This window comes from Nicotiana tabacum, chromosome 2, assembly GCF_000715075.1.
Source record: "Nicotiana tabacum cultivar K326 chromosome 2, ASM71507v2, whole genome shotgun sequence".
NCBI lineage: Eukaryota > Viridiplantae > Streptophyta > Magnoliopsida > Solanales > Solanaceae > Nicotiana > Nicotiana tabacum.
The window spans coordinates 28071623-28083919 of NC_134081.1; positions in this window are offsets into that span (position 1 = coordinate 28071623).

Here is a 12297-nt window from a genome sequence, read left to right on the forward strand (position 1 = left end):
GGAACATATCGCATCAGGTTCCTTAATAAAGTTTGACAAATCAGCAAAATCTACAGTATCATAACTTATCAATTTCCCCCTTTTTGATGATGACAAACCCAAAATTGATATTCCCCTTGAGAGCTAGATTCGCACATATTCCTCCTATGGATCAGGCCTAAAACCAAACTTAGCCGATTTTTTCCCCTGCGAATAAAATAGACTCCCCCACCTCAATCTTCCCCCTTTTGACACACAAAAAGAAGTTCAGCAAAATTATGTCACGACCCAAAATTCCACTAGGCTGTATTGGCACATAGCCCAACCCGCTAGGTAAGCCTACGGTATAAGCCACTACTAAGATAAGAAACCAACATAGATAATAAATAAAATGGCCAAAAGAGTCTAATACAACTATCCCAAGGACCGGTACTATAAGTCATGAGCGACTATAAATAAGATTACAACTTCAGTTTGAGTAAGGATACATCATCTGTTTGAAATTTACATAAACAGAAATATGAATCCTAAACTATCGCGAACAATTGGTAACTTGTATCTGGAGTGCTGATGTGTCTTTAATGCTAGGCCCATGAACTCCATAACATCATCATCGAATATCTACACGCAAGGTGCAGAAGTGTAGTATGTGTACAACTGACCCCATGTACTCAATAAGTATGTTGACTAACCACTGTGAAGTAGTGGCGAGGTTCTTAATTCAAAGATACTCACTAATATAACTTTTTTAGTTAGATTTGCAATAAAAATAATACTAGAAATAACATAGAAAAATACAAAAATAAATATGCGAAGCAAAAGATGATTATTAAAAGAAATCACGGTCAGTTTCCCGAGTATCACAACCAACCCTCACCAAACAACATAGTAAACTCATGAAACTTCATAATATGAGGAATTTGTTCAATATATCGAATCAAATGGCACGAAAACACCCTTCATACATTTATCTGATCCTTACCAAATATTTGAATGTATGCCAAATTAATTGGCACTGTAATACCATTCGTACATTTATCTCATCCTCATCAAGCATATGTAAAACAGTACCAACCAAGTAAAAGAAATACCAATAATAATAACAACAAAGTAGAAAGTACACAGATAGGAATAATAAACAAGGCGGAGCATATGGACAACAGTAACAGACAAGGTGGGAGGCGCAGAAGTAATGACAGGAATTAAGGTAGGAGAACATAGATTTCACTAACTAGCACGGTAGAAGGCTTAGATGAAAGCACAACAAACGAGAAAAAGCATAGATGTAAATATAACAAACAAGAAGAAAAGCATGATCTTGACAAGATAAATAGATTGGGGGGGGGGATAGAAAAATATAAATTAAGGTAGAAAGCAAAGACGTGACAACAACAACAAGCTACATAAAAAGCATATGTGCAGCTATGACAACTCAGAATAAAGGCATAAATGTATACGCAAGGGAAATATATCACAATATAATGCATGTCTCTCGTCCTAGCCTACACGAAAACATCCTTTGTGCTATGAATCTCATCCTCACATTATAATATAAAAGTAATTGCACGACATCACCCTTCATGCTTTTACTCTCTTCTTCACATGATAGTGTAAAACAATGGCACAACATTATCCTTCATGCGTAATGATGTATATGAAATGGCACAGAATCACCCTCCGTGCTTTTTACTCTTCCTCACATAATAATGTATATGAAACGGCACGGCATCACCCTTCATGCTTTACACTCTTCCTCACATGATAATGTATATGTAATTGCACAGCATCACCCGCCATGCTTTACACTCTTCCTCACATGATAATGTATGTGCAATGGAACGATATCACCCTTCGTGCTTTACACTCTTCCTCACCAAGCACATGTATATCAATGACAAGCAAGGTAGAAAGCATGGATAATATCAAGAAGAGTGGTAAAACAAATACACCACGTGAACATCAATCACAACTCTTGAACTAATAAGCAATTCAACAAACCTCAAGAACCCTATTGTTCAAGTATCTCGACAAAACTCAAACATGCTTTTCGACATAATTATGGAACCCAAGTACCTCATAATTATGATCATAGACATGTATTCATGATTAGGTATAGTGATAGCAGAATTTAGCACATCAACAGTTTCACAAAAATTTTGTCAAATTTAATCAAGTTATAATAAGTTGAATTATGGTTTCTAGCATTGAAATTCATATTCATATTATTATAGAAGTCAAGTAAAACATGGGGCAAGAAATTCACATAGTCCAACAAGACACCAAAAATCGTATAATTTACCCCGAGCATAGATAATCATGGCACATGATATACTCTCTTCACCTTGAATGTTCATCACCCCCACATGTAACAAATCATATCATTTTATTAGGAAAAATTCCTCCAACAAAACTAGGCAAGGCACTTACCTCTTTCTACAACCAATCAATAGTCAATCACAACTTTGCCTTTCGAACAAGCCTCCAAACCAATCGAATCTATACAATTATCAATCAAACAATCCAAAATAAAATTTAAAAACTACCCACGAATGAAAAAGGTTCGATTTTGATCATTTTTGAAAAAGTCAACAAAAGTCAACCCCATGCTTGCTTGGTCGAAATACGATATTTGGACCAAAACCCGATTATCATTCACCCTAGCCTTGTTATGTGATTTATTTCAACATCCAGCCTCAATTTGAAGTCTAAATGTCAATTTTACAAAATTCTTAAATTCTATTTCTACTATGAAATTCAAAGATTTGATGTTAAAAATTCATAAAAAGTAATAGGGAATTGACGAAAAATAAATTAGAGTTGCTTACCAATAAATTTGGGGAGAAATAATTCTTCAAAATTCGCCTCTAGAGTGTTTAGGGTTGAGAAACGGTGTAAAAATGAGCTACGTCCTGATTTTTCACCCTTTTACCTAGTTGCAGACGTCGCAAGAACCCTTGTTCACAATTGCGATGTTCGCAAAAGCGAATCACTGTTCGCGAAAGAAAACATCTATCCAACCAACAGTGGTCACAAAAGCGATACAAATTCCACATTTGTGAACCTACCCCATTCGCATTTGCGGCTCACCTTTGCATTTGCGAAGGTTACACAACTAAACCCTAGTCGCAATTGCGACACAATAACCATAAAAGTGGAGTCAACGGGATCGCATTTGCGATGCTATCTTTGCATTTGTGAAGTCAACATGCCCTCCCCGGATATCACATTTGCGAGTCCAACTTTGCAAAAGAGGGACTCGCAATTGCACACAGGTCCTCGCAATTGCAAGACCTACAGACCTGAAACACCATAAACAAAGCAGTAGAAGTCTAATAACACTCCGAACACATCCGAACCCCTCGGGCTCCAATCTGAACATGCACACAAGTGTAATAACATCCTACAAACTCGCTCGCTATCTCGCATCATGAACATAACATCAAACATCAAGAATCAATCATCAAAACTCAAGTTTTCAACTTAAAATTCAACTTTTCACAATCTTTCACATAATGTGCCGAAACACATTCACGTCACCCGGAACCCAACCCAAATATGCATACAAATCCGAAAATATCATACAAATCTACCGGAATCGTCAAAATATCGATCCGATGTCGTTTAACAAAAATGTTGACTATGATCAACTCAACCCTCATTTTAGGTAAAAAAACATGTTTTCTTCAAAAGTTTACGTAAAAGCTTTTGGAAAAATGACATGGATCCTGCACGCAAATCAATAAATATCAAATGAAGCTATGAGAGGTCTGAGAATAGAGGCAAATACTCAAAATGACTGGTCGAGTTATTACACATTAACTCATACCACATGTGCGCACACAACATGATAAAAACAATAATACAAGAGAGTAATATTGAACAAAATAGATAGTAATTTCCCATTGAAGATAAATATAAAACAGAGGTACAGTGGTGCCAACAATACCAATATTGCAAATTTAAACAACTAAAATGTCTAAGTCATTAAACATCAACAGCAAAAGAGGACGAGAGTTGGATGGGATTGAAAAGGGGTTAAGAAAGGGAGCACTGGGTAGGAGAAAAGGATTAATGAGAAAATGCCTTGAAGATCTTGTCCATTCTTTCATTTCACTTCCTTTGATCAACGATCATATGCTCATTCAGGTCCTTGACCTATTTCCTCAACCTTTCAACCGCAGCCTTCAACCGAGAATTCTTTTCTTCTAGGGGACCACTGTAACTAGGTTCCATAATTTTCTAAGTGAGCTTGGACGTCAAGACAGCATTCTCAGCTTGTACCCGCTTGATCTCTATTTTGTTATCTTTTGAGCCTCAATCAGATTGAAGATGCTTGAATTGCTGTCAACTCCTCATTTCTTCAGCACGCACTCACATTCTTCTAGTGTGCTTCTAGAGAACATTTACTTCTTGGTCCCCACAGTAGCTTTTCCCAACGGGACATCAAAATGCTCAAATATTCTTGTGAGGAGAAACCTATATGGAAGACCATGATTTCCAACCTTAATGCTTGCCACTTTCATCATATGCTCAATCATGGGTCCACGAAGGTTGATAGATTCTTGTGTGCTTATGGAGAATATTTACTTCTTGGTCCCCACAGTAGATTTTCCCAACGGGACATCAAAATGCTCAAACACTCTTGTGAGGAGAAACCTATATGGAAGACCATGCTTTCCAACCTTAATGTTTGCCACTTTTATCATATGCTCAATCGTGAGTCCAGGAAGGTTGATAGATGTGTAGGATGCCAGTGTCTCATTAAGAACCGGGTCCACGATGGAAGAAATAGATCTCCTCTCAAACCGAGGCAACAATACTTTTTTCACCATCTCGAACATAAGCTGATATTCTGGCTTAGGTTCCTTCTTATACGCTCTCTCTCCTAATAAATTATCCTCTCTTTTCACAATCAGCTTCTTGAAAGCAGAGGATGCATTTCCCTCAAATGTTCCCAGCCCATCTGTGGGCACTTCAATGATTTCCCCAAGTGTCTTTATCCAGGAAAAAACCCTTCCCATTGACCTTCAAGCACAACGTGGCCTCATCCACAACAAACAAATTAGCATAAAAACTTCTCACCTTATCCTCATACACCTTTTGACTTGGGGGTGTAAAAAGATGGCTCAACTTTTGAAACTCCACAATGTCCACAAGTTCTTTCATCCATGTATTTTTAGCAATCAGAGGGTCAAAGACTCGACCCAGCAGCACCTTTTGAGTTTTGAGATTGGCCTTTCTTTCCAACTCAGACAACTCAACCTTTGCCTTTTTGGAGGAACCAGGTTCCTCGCTTGAACATTTCCTCGTTTAAAGAGGCCTTTTCTCCTCTTTTGCTTTCTCCACTTCCTCATCATCTTCACTTGGAATTGCTTTCTCAGACATCTTTCCTTTGCCCTTACTAGCATCACTTTTCTTGGAATGTTTTCTCACCAAAGATGGTTCTTCCATTCCAGCCTCTTCATCCTCAATGGTAACCCCATCGGCAGGTTGAACTTCCTCTTCATCAACCAACTTACTCTTGACTAGCCTTCTTCATTTCTTCTTCTCTTTACTTGCCTTTAGCACACCATCAAGTTCAGCTTTTTATTATTGTCTTATAGTGGGGATTTGTACACAACATTCTTATTTTTCTTTGCATCAGCCCTTGCGACTATAAATCTCAACACAAAATTATCATTAGAATCCATATAATCAGTTTCATGTGAATGACTGGTAGAACCAGGTCCCATCTCTGTAAGCACAACTTCCAGAGGGACAGGAATGGGCGAATGAACTGGGGTGTTTCAGTACTATCTAGGTTAGGCCTCGTGGAACCTGGTGTCTCATCCCTAGTGGGAGCAGTTCTAAGCACATACGACTCAGACTCTCCCTATGTAGGGGGTTAGGTCCCTCTGTTGGTTCCCATGTTTTACACTCAGTAACTCGTTCCCCGTGGTTCACCAGTTTCCACTGACTCTGTAGTTCCCCTTGAGTCCTTTTACCACTACCACTAGCCCTTAAGGCCTCAACGAAACCAACCACAATTTTAGTTTCACTTTCAAGAATATTCGATCTGCCCTTTTATTTATACTTATATCTTTCTCAAACTCCAGAGACGTGACTTCTATCCCTTTATCAGTAGAAGAGAGGGACGATTACTTAATTTTGTAGGGTTGTCTTGAAAATCTCCCTCAATAGCTTGATTCTATCTCTCTCAGGCGCATGTAGTTCCACAGCTGCTCCAGAAACCTCACTTCCTTAGTCGCGGCAGTCTGACGAGTCACCTCAACACAATCATCATCTTCTCCAATTTCCTCTGTATTTTGAAGAAATGGATATACAAACACTATTTTCTAGGAGTCGGGCTTGTCAGTTGGAACAGAAGGAGAAGGGGATGAGATAAACCTTTTAGGAGTTTGGCTTTTTCGGCTTTGTTGGGGGACCAAAAATAGAGGATTTAGAGGGAGTCATAGTAGAGTTGGTTTTGGTAGAAATTGGGGCTTTAATGGGTGAATCGATTGCCATAGATTCTGAATGGTATTGTACTTTAAAAGGCGACAAAGTTATCATTTCTTCCGACATCTTATGAGATTTGGATTCTTATTGGGTCATGGTCGAATTTTGCTAGAAGATACGAAGGGAAGAGAGTTTGACGAGAGAGAGAGAGAGAGAGAGAGAGAGAGAGAGAGAGAGAGAGAGAGAGAGAAGGTTTCTGATTGTAAGAGAGGAATGAGATAATGGGTTAGGTTTATAAAAGAGGAAAAAGGACCAGTTACTAATGGGTGTGAGAGGAAAATGGGGAAACAGGTCGATTCAAAAAAGATGAAACGTTTGGACTTAAAATAAATTAGAAGAGAGGTAGGAATAAATTAATGACTTGGCACTTCATCAGTTTAAAAATCATATAAGTATTGAGGTAATTACTAACCTATGTCACAAGAACAGGGTTCCTTGAAAGTTTATGAAAATGTGAGCAAAATCTTCTAGATGTGCACTGTCATTCTCACATGTTTTGTCTTGAGTCTGCCATGTGTGTATACGTGTAGCAGTATAGATTTGAGTTAGATATCTCCAAAAAAATACTTTTTAATATTGTACCTTCCCTTCTTGACATAGCCATTCATTGAGGGACCTGGTCCTTAGTTAAGCTTGATCAAGCCCAACTCTAGACGAATTCTTTCAAAGTGTTCCCTGATTAGCACCTTGGTGAAGATATCTGCTACCTAGTCCTCTGTTTTGCAGACTGTCATACAAATTAGACCATTTTCAACATTGTCCTTCAAGAAGTGATGACTTACATCAACGTGCTTTGTCCTTTTGTGCTGCACCGGGTTCCTTGCCATGTTGAGAGTTCTTGTGTTATCACACAATAAAGGCACACAATCCGTAAATACACCAAAATTCTCAAGTTGTTGCTTGATCCAATGCAGTCGTGCACAACAAGAGACATCAGCCACATACTCAGCTTTAGTAGTGCCACAAAGTTTTATTTTTTTGGACCCCATTAGATCAAACATGACCCCAGAAAGTGTGTCATTCCAGATGTACTCTTCTTATCTACCAAGTATGTAGCATAATAAATGTCAACATATTGAATCATGTCAAAATTATCTCCTTAGGGACAGAAGAGGACCAGGTAATGCGTTCCCTTAAGATATCTCAGAATTCTTTTACATAGAACCTTTAAATGAGATTCTTTTGGGCTTGATTAAAACGTAGCACACAATCCAACACTAAAGACAATATCATGTCTAGTAGAAGTAGAGTACAAAAGAGATCCAATGATACCCCTATACATAGTTTCATTGACAGGAGAATCAAGTCCGTCCATGTCTAATCGAGTAGAAGTGACAATGGGAGTATCATTGGTTTTTGAATTTTCCATCTCAAATCGTTTCAGCAACTTCTTGATGTACTTTTGTTGACTAATCATGGTGCCTTTTGAGGATTGCTTCACTTGCAACCAAAGGAAGAAATTTATCTCACCCACCATACTTATCTTGAATTTACTTCCCATGAGCTTTGCAAACTCCCCACAAAGAGAATTATTTATTGCACCAAAAACAACATCATCAATATAGACTTGTACAATCAACATATTTCTCCCTCTTTTCATCAGAAATAAAGTATTGTCAATTTTTCCTCTAGTAAAACCATTCTCAAGAAGGAATTTTGACAATCTTTCATACCATGCTCAAGGGGCTTGCTTCAAACAATATTGATCTTTGTCAATCATGAAAACATGCTCAGGTTGCTCATGACTTTCCAAGCCATGAGGATACTTGACAAATACTTCCTCTTTCAAAGGTACATTTAGAAAGACGCTTTTAACATCCATTTGGAATAATTTTAATTCCATATGAGATGAAAAGCTATAACCATTCTTCTTGGTTATATTCCCGGACCACCAGCCTTGTGTTATTTCTTGTTGTGTTTCCAATTCATCAAGCTTGTTCCTGAACACCCACCTGGATTCAATCCTAATTCTGCCTGATGGTTGAGGAACCAGGTTCCACACTTCGTTTCTCTCGAACTGATGGAGTTCTTTTTTGCATAGTAGTTATCCAGTCAGCATCTTTCAATGCTTTCTTGATGTTCTTAGGATCGATTTGAGACAAGATGACTGAGAAGGCAAACATGTTTCTTGCCTTAGATTTAGTTTGAATACCAGAATCTAAAGGTGTGATCATATTTTGAAGGGGATGTGGACTCTTGTGCTTCCAGTTGGATACTTGAACTTAAAGATTCGAAGGACCAAGTTCCTCTATACTTGAACCATTATTGACATCAAATATATGTATGTTTCCACTCCTTTATCCTGCATCAGGAGTACCAGATACAACATCAGCAACCCTATGCTCAGCTTCAGTTGAGGTAATAGAGGGACCAGGTTCTTCTGTGCCTTCTGGAGATTCTGCTGCATCTTTTTCATAGTTTTGGTTGAATTGACTCATCAAATCAGTCTTTCCATTGGAAATATCTACTGCTTCACCAGGAACTTTTGAAAGTTCTCCATCTTCATCTTCTTTGTTATGTGACCCTTTCCCACTTGATTCATGGGATTCATCAAAGATTACATGCATACTTTCTTCTACATTAGTTTCTTTTGTTATAGACTTTGTATGACTTGCTTTGAGAGAAGTAACCAAGAATAATTCTTTCATCACTTTTTGCATCAAATTTTCCCAAAGCCTCCTTACCATTGTTGAGAACTAAACATTTGCATCCAAAGGATCTCAGGTAATCAGCTTGGGTTTCCTCACACTGAGCAGTTCATAAGGAGCCTTCTCAAGCAGGGACCTGATCATGCACCTGTTAATCAAGTAGCAGGTAGTGTTGACTACTTCGACCCAAAAACCTTTAGGCATACCACTGTCGATCAAGATTGTTCTAGCCATATCTTCAGGAAACCTGTTTTCCTCTCCACAACACCATTTTGTTAAGGCGGAGGAGTAGAAAAATTATGACTTATACCATTTTCAGCACAAAATTCATCAAACTTGGCATTGTCAAATTCAGTACCATGATTGGATCTAATACTCACAATGCGATTTCCCGATTTCACTTGAATCTGCTTCACAGGTGCAACAAAAACTAGAAATATTTTATCCTTGGTCCTCAGAAACAGTGTCTAGGTGATCAATCTCAAATAGTCGTCCACAATCACAATGATGTACTTCTTTCCTCCTCCACATAGAATCCTTCTAGGTCTTCAAAGATTCATATGAAGAAGATCATGTGGCCTTGAGGTGCTCACTTCTTTCTTTGGTTTAAAAGAGGACATGTCCTACTTTTCTTTTGCACATGCATCACACACCTTGTGATCCTTGAACTTCGACTTGGGCAGCCCACAAATCAGGTCCTTCTTAATCAACTTGTTCAGCAAGGAAACGCTTGCATGCCAGTACTGTGTGTCATAACTTAGCATCATCATCAATGGCACTTAGGCATGTTAAATAACCACCATTTAGTGAGTCAAAGTCTACAACATAGATGTTCTTGAACCTTTTGGCTATCAACGCCACTTCACCAGATTCGAGATTGGTGACAATGCAAGATTTGGAAAATAACTTCACTTCATTTCCCTTGTCACAGCTTTGAGACGCACTCAATAGACTATATTTCAATCCAATCATATAGTACATATTTTCAATTGCACGGGACAGTGTTTTGCCAATTTTGCCAACACCAAGAATATAGCCCTTCCTGCCATTTCCAAAGGCAACACTCCCACCTTGGAAGACCTTGAGTAAGAGGAAATTATCCATTCTTCCAGCCATATGCTTCAACTAGCCACTATCCATGTACTATTTTTGACTACTTCCTGTCACTCCAGCCTGCATAAAAGATCACTAATTAGACTTAAGAATCCAAGCCAGGTTCGATCTCTTATAATGATAAAACAGGTGAATCAAATTGTCACGACCCCAAATTCCCTCCATAAGATATCGTGATGGCACCTAGTTTCTAAGACTAGGTAAGCCTAACAATATGCTAAAACATTAAATAAGAGATTAAAACTTGAACATCCTAATATTTTCATAAATAGAATCTACCAAAACTCGATACGTACAATCCCAAAACCTGGTGAGATATAAGTCACAAGCTCTAGATACAGTACCGAACAATCCTATACATCAATGTCTATCAAAATGTAAAGAAATAAGAAAAGAACGGGACAGAAGGGGACTCGAGGCCTGCGAGCGCGGGCATGTGTACCTTAAAATCTCCAATAAGTAAGCCACACATCGCTCTAACACTGAGGCTGATAGGATGTACCTGGATCTGCACAAAATATATGCAGAAGTATAGATGAGTACACCACAACGGTACCTAGTAAGGGCCAAGCCTAACCTCGGTAGAATAGTGACGAGGTCGGGTCAAGGCCCTACTGGAGATAATAAGAAACAAGACAGAGATAATATTATATAATGAAAATGATAGGGAAGTGAACAATAAGGAATTTACTGGAAATAACAACACGGGATCAAGGAAAGCTAATACAACACGAAAGGAAAACATGAATTTTATATGTTAAGGAAAACAAGAACCAAACAATACATCAAATAAAGAATATCAGCAGAAACACTCCTGAGGTACCTCCTCGTAGTCCCAAATCGTAAAAACAAATCATAGTCTTTCCGTATATCACCGCGGGAGCCTTTGTATTTGGTTTTTGAAAATCATTTTCCCGAAATAGCATGCCGCATTTTAGCCCAACTTATCACACTGCATGGCTTCTAGTAGTGCCCTTACTAGCCACGCGTATCAAGCCCATCTTATCTCACCGCATGCCTTTCAACACCCAGACCTTTTACCACCGCATGCGTATCAATATCACAACAGCACGGTAGAAACCTCGTGCAACAATAACAACCGTATGGCAGAAACCTCATGCAAAAAATAACAACCGCATGGCAGAAACCTCGTGCAACAATAACAACAGCATGACAAAAACCTCGTGCAAACAACCAAACAATCACCTTAACAATAACACGAAAGCCAAAACACAACAACTGAATAAGTGATATTCCAAGGATAGCAATTTCAAGTAAAGAATTCCCACAGCTAAGTAATGAATAAGGAAATTAAGAAAAGCAAGTAATTCAACTAAATATGTGATAAAAGTTGCAAATAGGAGATAAGACAAGTAGACATGTGAAATTAGGCTAAATATGATGACTATAACATGCTAAAGTAACTCAATTAAGGCATGAAAAAGAAAACTACCTAGCATAAACCGGAATGTCAATATTTAGCCCGTGTACGCACTCGTCACCTTGCGTACGCGGCCTTCACATATCACAAATTATCACTAAAATACCAAATCCTGAGGAAAATTTCCCCCACACAAGGTTAGACTAGTCATTAACCTCAAACCACGCTCAATCATTCAATTAGAAGGCATTCCATCGATTTTCCAATTCCGAACGGCTCGAATAGAGCCAAAACAGTTTCATACTATAAATATAACTATAGGAAGCTAGTTTAAGTAATGAAATAACGATTTTTGCAAGAATTGAAAAAATTGCTCCAAAATGTCGACCCGGGCCCACGTCTCAGAACCCGACCAAAATTATAAAATCCTTTGATATTGAGTCCAAACATGCAAGAATTACACAAATACGATATCTAAATCTCGTTGAAATCCCCAAAATTCGGCTTAAGGACTTTCCTCCATTTGTTTTTCCAATTTTCAACCCAAATCACTAATTAAATGACTAAATCAAAGATATAAACATTGAATTTAACCAAAACTAAGTAAGAATCACTAACCCCAATCACTCCCTTGAAAATCTCTCCAAGAATCGCCTCCGACCGAGCTCCCAAAATCAA